The sequence below is a fragment of the Cygnus olor genome, chromosome Z (genome assembly GCF_009769625.2).
Source record: "Cygnus olor isolate bCygOlo1 chromosome Z, bCygOlo1.pri.v2, whole genome shotgun sequence".
Lineage (NCBI taxonomy): Eukaryota > Metazoa > Chordata > Aves > Anseriformes > Anatidae > Cygnus > Cygnus olor.
The window spans coordinates 54,031,443-54,039,150 of NC_049198.1; positions in this window are offsets into that span (position 1 = coordinate 54,031,443).

The window sequence follows — 7,708 nt, forward strand, 5'->3', positions numbered from 1 at the left end:
GCCAGCCACTTAGCTGGTAATTTTTTTTTTATTATTTTTTTTGCATTACTTTATTTACCATACCTGCATCTCTTTCACTCATTTATTAAAGCTAACTTCTGACAATAGAAGCCAGACAACCACACAGTGCAGCAATGATGCTCAAGACTGTAGTTCTGAGAGTGTTGTTCTCGCTGTATTCTTAATAGCTCTGTAGAGCATGCATAATGAGAAACTTTGAATAACTGTGTGAAACAGAGTTAGTTAAAGACAGGTTGGCAGCCATCCACCTGAACTTCCTTGCTTTTGACCACTTAGTAGAATATTAGAGTGTGTCCTTGGCAGTCTTCTAAAGCAACACCCAGGCTAGTAATCAAAAACAATATATCTATTGCCATTTTGAAGCTGGGATTTCAAGCATGAAGGAAAACCTCCAGTGAAGGCTGACAAATTCTTCTGAGGGATGGTGGCAAATGAGCTGTAAAAGATGACTCCTCCTCTTGGGACAAGCTTTATTCTGTTAGGTTACTATCATGTTGGGCTTGTTAATTTAATTTCTCTAGGGAATTTACAAAATTTGCAACCGTATACAAAAATGTTTAAACAAGAGCTAGGAAGATCCAGAGATTGTGGCCTCATCCAAGGAATCACCTGAGATCCCCGCCACCCATCTTCTGCCCTTACGCATGGGCAGTTCAAAGTCTGAACTAACCATTAAGTAATTTTTGCAGCATCACTTCCACCACAGGGGTGACTCAGCTGGCCTTCTTGACACCTTGTCCTCTAGAGAAAAGGGTTTGCTGTGATATTCAGGTGGCTGGTGGATTCGAAAAGCCTCAGAAAGATGAGGCTGTTGCACAAACCAAATTCTGTCTCAGATGGGGCTGGCCCTGGTCATGCCATTACATTAATGAGGTTAAGCTTTATAACCAAACTAATTTAAGATGATTTTGTTAAAAGTAGTTGAGAAGAAAAAATAAAATAAAATAAAAACGTACTGGAACAAAACCAAAACAAACAAACAAAAATTAAAGAAAAGAAAACTTTGCAGTTTATTAATTAATTTAACAATTTTGTTGATATGAGAAAAAATGACAGTATGAAAGGGGGCATTGCTTTGTAGAAAGCCGTGGAAAACAGGGTGTGTCAAAATATACTTTTTCTGAAGTGCCTAGTGACACAGTGGGCAATTCTAATAAAGTTAACTAAATAATTATAAGGTAATGGTAAATGTCCAAGCTCAGGGAGTTATCACGAGTGCATGCGTGTCCTGCACTTCTGCCCTTCCAGAGGGTATCGGAGGGGCTCAAGTCCCCGATGGGGACCAGAGCTTATGGCTGTGAAGCTCATTTCTGTTGTCTGAATAAGGATTAATCTACTACTTACTCCTGCTCAGATGGGCCATTACGGATATCCACCACAATATCACCGAGGTTGACCTGCCTACTAGCCTTGGCCCATAAAATCATCTGGCTCATCATCCATCCCTTGGAAGAACTCCATGCATCCCCACAGTTCCGTTATGTAAAGGACAAATCCCCATCTTTACCTTCTCAGCCTGTGCTTTCCAAAGAGCCATTATCCATCCAGTGCAGCATCAGTCATACGAGCTATCTCACCACATCTCTGTGTTCCCAGTCAGAACACACACCAGCAATCAAACACAGATTCCTCTTAATTCCTCCTGGTTTTTCCACATGCTGCATGGATTAGTGTACAGAATGATGTCATGATGATTTTCCAGATGGTGTAATGATGATTTTCCAGAAAGCCTGTGAGACCTGTCCCCATCGTTCTGGCCTCTTGGCACTTCCTTGTTTGTGTGTATATGTTCGGACTGAGCACCTTTCTTCTGTTTTGTTGGTGTAAAGGTTTCTCCTGTCCACATCATCCTGCACCTTTTCTTCACCAACCCAGGCCACAACTTCCTCACTTGATTGTGTCATCATCTCCCTCCCTTGCTGTTCCTAATCTAAAGCTCTCCTCACCAGTTTGGCCAGCCTTGACAGACCTGACAAGCTTTTGCTACATTAAGTTTTGCTACATTAAGTCAGGAGGGTCTTTGATCCTCAAAGATGGTCCTGCAGTCATGAAAGATGAAACCCTGCTGTTGACACCAGCTGCAAAACAGCTGTTGACCTGCAGGGTCCATCCACTTCTCCTCAAGCTCTTCCCTGTCACTGGCATGACAGAGGAGACACCACTGGGCCATGGTGCCCTTACCTTTAGAGCCATAGAGTCACTGGTGCTGTGCTTCAGGTCTCCCCGACTGCATCACTGGTGCTCATGTGGACAGGCAGCAGGGGAGAGCAGTCCAAGGGCCAGACAAGCTTTGGTAGCCTCCCCGCAATGTACCAGTCCCAGACTTTGGCAAAGAGCAAACCTCCCTTGACCTTGGCCTAGGCCAGGTCAGCAGCCAGGGACCTCTGCCACCAGAGCAAGGAGTTTCCCACTGTGGCCACCTCCTGCTGGTGCTGCTCTGGGGGGTCAGGCACAGCCAGCTGTGGCTCTTTGCTGGTTACAACTCTCAGCCCCTCATCTGCTACCAATGAACCTCCTCTGTCAGTGCAGACCTGCAGGTGGGGCAGAAGACCTCTCCTGAGACCTAAAAGACACCAGTTTCTAGACTTTGCCCTCTTGGGAGTCTCTATTTCCCACACCAATCTGCACAGACTCTGCTTGCCCCCTCTGCATCTCGGAGAAGCTGTCACATCCCTTATGGCTACTTGGACGTGTGATTATGTGAAGTCAGGCAGAGGCTAACATGGATGAGAGGCACTGCCCTAGGCCCTAAGATTTGTAGATAGCTGGAAAGACTCTCCTTTTCTCTTTCTGTCTTTTGTTCATTTTCAGATACCTTAAGAATAGCATGGTGCTATCATGATGTTATCCAGATCCATGACAAAAGCTCCATCCACTTCCTTTAACCATGAGCTGAAACATTCACTTCAAAGGTCTTCTCCTAGACTATTATTCTTTGCTCTCTCTTTTCTTCCTTTTTCCTGATGCTGTAAGCTTTCCTAGAAATATGCATTTTAAGCAGTGCAGTCAGAAACAGCCATGATGACCTCCCTGTATTTGTTCCATAAAGATCATTTTAGAATCTGATTATTTTTTCATAGGGAAAATAAAACATGTGTCTCACATCATAGACTAGAAGGATCCAAAATTAATTGTGCCAACTGTCTCATTCTCAAATTTTCAATGCTGGAATTAATTTTGGGAAGATTAGTCCCTTCTGAAACTCAAAATTGAGCTAATATATGTAATTTACATATAACTTAGATTTGAGAGAAATGAACAGACCACAGGAAATATCAAAATATCACCTGTTAAACTGAACTACTCACAAAGGTGAAAATAAATACAAAGAACTTTATGGCTAATCATCAAAAATGTTTAACATCTAATAAACAATCAAGCATCCCCAATGCTTCAGAAAAAAAAAAATCATCCTCATTAAAAGTACTCATGGTAGTGTATTCTTCAAAATTACTTAGCATTGACAGTAAGTTTAGAAAAATCACTATTTAACATTTATGTATGATTGTTCATGCAAAAGTCTGTAGCAAATTTCTTTTAACCATTAAGTTTTCCCACCTATGCCATCTTAAAACCTGGAACCTTGATGCAAATTTTCTGTAGAGAGCATTTCAGCTCATCGGCTGCCTAACCCAGCTGGCCGTTCACCTCCCTCTAGTGACTCAGGCTGCTTCCCTGAACGTCTGGCAAGAGATGGCACATCCTCTTCCCCCTCCATCTTCTACACAGGATGAAAAATGAAGCCCTGATTATAAAAACATATCTCTAATTTATGAGAAGATTGAATATCAGAATAAGTGAGAAAAGAAAGTATGCACTGTTACATAGACTACATGATTCAAAATTAATTTATAAAATAAAATGAAATGAAGCTTAATAAATAAAACAGTTTGCACTTCAGGCAGCACTTTCTGATTAGCAAATAGTGCAATACTCTCTGTTCACTCACATAAACTCTCCATATTTTCATTTTCTAAAATCATGTTAAAAGACAAAAGTAAGAGCAGCTAGTATCTAAAGAATGATTGCAAAAGCTACAAAGTATTTGAGAGACCTGAAACTACAAGCAAACATTTACAGTAGCCTCCACAGGGCTGTTTCATGGTCACTTTTGTCAGGGGAAAAATGACTGAAGAAATGAGAATCCCTGAGAACCTGTCTTTTTAGACATGTTCCAGTTAATCAAGCTGACATGCTTTATACACCATATGCATAATACAGTAACTTGTACTTATTTTGTCTGAATTGACTGTCAAAGCAATTACTTTTAATATAATACAGAATATTTGGTGTAAATGGAGAGCACCTCACTATCTCATTAAAATTCTTACTCAATAAGCTAAAAGCTCCTAACACAGCAGGTACCATGGCATACCTTTTTGTACTCCTGTGTGGGAGACACGGATTGACTCTGAAAGCACTGGAATTGGCACAGAGAGGAGAGGTGTGGTGTCCCTGCACCTGTGGGAGGCAACAACATCACAAGACATACGCAGGCTTGAGGGTGAAAACTTTCCAGTGCAGCTCTGCACTCTGTCACTGCTTTCCCTAAGGGAGAGAAAACTATGTCTACGTTAGCAAGTCATGCAGCATGGTAGGAGTGGGTTTGCAGAGCAAAACCTCTGGAATTGAGGACCCAGCATCCATACCTCACACCTTGAGGGAGAAGGAGGTCATATCTGCCAGGTTTTGATCTGGTCTGGTGGCTTGTCTGCTCAGAAGGTGTCTTCCCCTTTGGCTGCATCTGCAATGAACCTGTCCTATGCAGAGGGAAACTGCTTTACAGCGTATATCAAAGTGCAGAAAATGAAAGGGATCAGGAAATCCTCTTCAAAAACCCACGCCTTGCCAAGTTAAAATCTGTTGTAGATGCATGGGATGCGTACTGAGTATTCTCCATTTTCTGGAATCTTCTGTACACCCACAGCAGAAACATCAGGCACCTGGCTCAAAAGAGTCTGAGAATGGTGACCAAGTTTATGTGGTTAAATGGGTATTATGTCAGTATAATTACTAACTTGTGGGTGTTGTGGATATTTATCTATCTGAGTGCTAGACTTTCCATCGATGACTATAGAGCAACTTCTTCCATGGATAGCTGAAATTCAGGTTTTACACAGTGTCTCTGGAACAATTATTTTAGTGCTAGTTTACCAGACTTTGTGTCTGCCTTACAAGCAGGTTCAGTGTTTGGAAAAGGTGGAAAGATTTGAGGCTCTACAGGTTTACCATGTCATCACACTCCCAAAGCAGATGGAAGATGCACTAGAATAGTCAGCCACAATGTTTAATGAGACCACAACTAACTAAGAAAATGTTTTCCACAGATGATAGACTACATAGCCTCGAAGTTACTTACTCTATCACTCTGTGTAGTTGTGTCATCTGGGAATACCAGGGTGTATTTACACTATGTGGGACACTGACAAGGCCAGTACCTGGGTGCTCTTGTGTTTAGTTTTGAGATTACATTCCATTGTGTTCCTTCTTTACAACAGACAGGAAGAGAGAACCAAGGGATGTTTGTGGCTGTTTCACATTTGCTCTCTCACAGACACTTGCGCAAGAGCTTGAGTTGTCCTCATGACCATGACAGGTGCTTCTGTTCAAAAAAAATTGCAAAAAAGAAATTTTGTCTGAACAACACTGGTGCATTGGCATTCTGAAGCTGAATTCTAAACTTTTTGTTTAATTTAGTGCTCAAATTTTGGTATGCATGTGAAAAAGAGAGGAAGACAATTACACACAAGTCCCTGCCATGGAGAAATAAGACCACATCTGTCCCAAGTTGTTCATTTCCAGAATTTGCAAACTTATGCATAACCCAAACAGTTCTCCCTTAATATGCCTGCTTTTAGCTTTCTCATTTTGCATCTCACTTCTGCTGAAAAAAATTATTTTTAAGCAAAGAACCAGTGAAAAGATTTGGGTTAATAATCGGAATTCCCACAAACTAGCAATTTTTCAGTCAATCAAATGAGCACGTTCCACCTCCCTGCCTACCAAGTAGGATCCCCTGGCATCAGCTGTGCTCATCTTCCTGCTGGAACCTGAGGCCCTGCTTTGAGAACTCTTAAATGAGCTCGGATATTAAGTGAGAAGAGCCAAAGTAAACAATAAGATACCCACATTAAAGTATTTTGGTGCTCAAAAACAGTGGTTGTTAATGACATTTCTACTATCTAATATGTGTCTCACGACCCCTGCTGTTATCTTGGAATAATACCAGCTAATCTCACAAAAAATACATTTTTAAGTGTTTGCAATAGTAAACTGAATGCATCATAGTGTACCTGAGAAAAAAAATGATTAGATTTGAATTCAGTGATCATATACTGAATGATGATAAAATAAAATAAATAGAAATAAAATAAAATAAATATAAATAAAATAAAATAAAATAAATAGAAATAAAATAAATAAAATAAAATAATAAAATAAAATAAAATAAAATAAAATAAAATAAAATAAATAAAATAAAATAATAAAATAAAAAATAAAATAAAATAAAATAAAATAAAATAAAATAAAATAATAAATATATATCATGTGGTATTTTTCATGTTCTCTCCATCATGAATGAAGTGGACTTCCCTACAAAAAAATAGTTTGGTACTATTTGGTCATTAAATTTGCATCATGAGGATTGTATAGAAGACTCTGAATTAAGACTCTGCAAGCACACTTAGTTCTGGAATGTCCAAACATTTGAGTTTGGACATTTGCAGTTATGCAAATGTCAAGTTACTCTTACATACCTGTAAAAGAAATTGAAAATATTCTTATCAAAAATATTCTTACTTCAATTTTGAGTCCTTACTATGTAAAAGAAATTATTATTATTATTATTATTTTTAAATGCTAAGTTCTCAGTCCACAATTTTTTATTCTATATGTTTTATTACACTACAAACCTCTATATAAAATCTTTGGATTACAAATGGAAAAAGAACTTACTTATAGTTAATGTAAGCAAATTTCAAATAAGTAATTTCAAAGTATTTTTGAAATTATGGAAATATCACTTTTGTTTTTAATAATACGGTATGTTTTGAATTTTATACTTAAATAACATCATGTTCTCCCTAGTAGAATAACTTTCTACCTAACTGCAAGAGTGATCCTTACATACAAATGGAATATTCAAAAATTTAAAAGCAAATTGGATAAATTTAAATGCAATCTTTAAGATGTATCATACTTTTTTTTTTTTTTTTTTTTTTTTTTTTTTTTTTCCCCCAGTACTGTAACTTGAAAGAACATAAATAAACAAAAATCTAGTTGCTCTGTTATAGTTTAGGAGACACAATGGGAGAATATGTGGAAAGAGTTTATTTTCACTTGCATTCAAGATTAGGGTGTTTCTCTAGACTTTTAAAACTGCAGAAAGACAGTCATCTTTGTGATTTTCTGCAGCTACATCATTGGACTTCACAAAGGTAACTATTTCAAAAGATGATAGACATACCTGCAAACTGATATTTTGGCATAATGTCCCTTTTATTTAATTTTATATTTTTTCTAATAATCTTGTTATACTCTTGTTGGAGTGTAAATATTATCTCTCTTTTTATGAATTCACTTATTCAAAATAGTATGTGGAAGTCTGCATTGTCAAAAATATCACACCAGATAAAATTGCTCCATATACATTAAAATCTTGCCTTGAACATGCAGGACCTGCAGG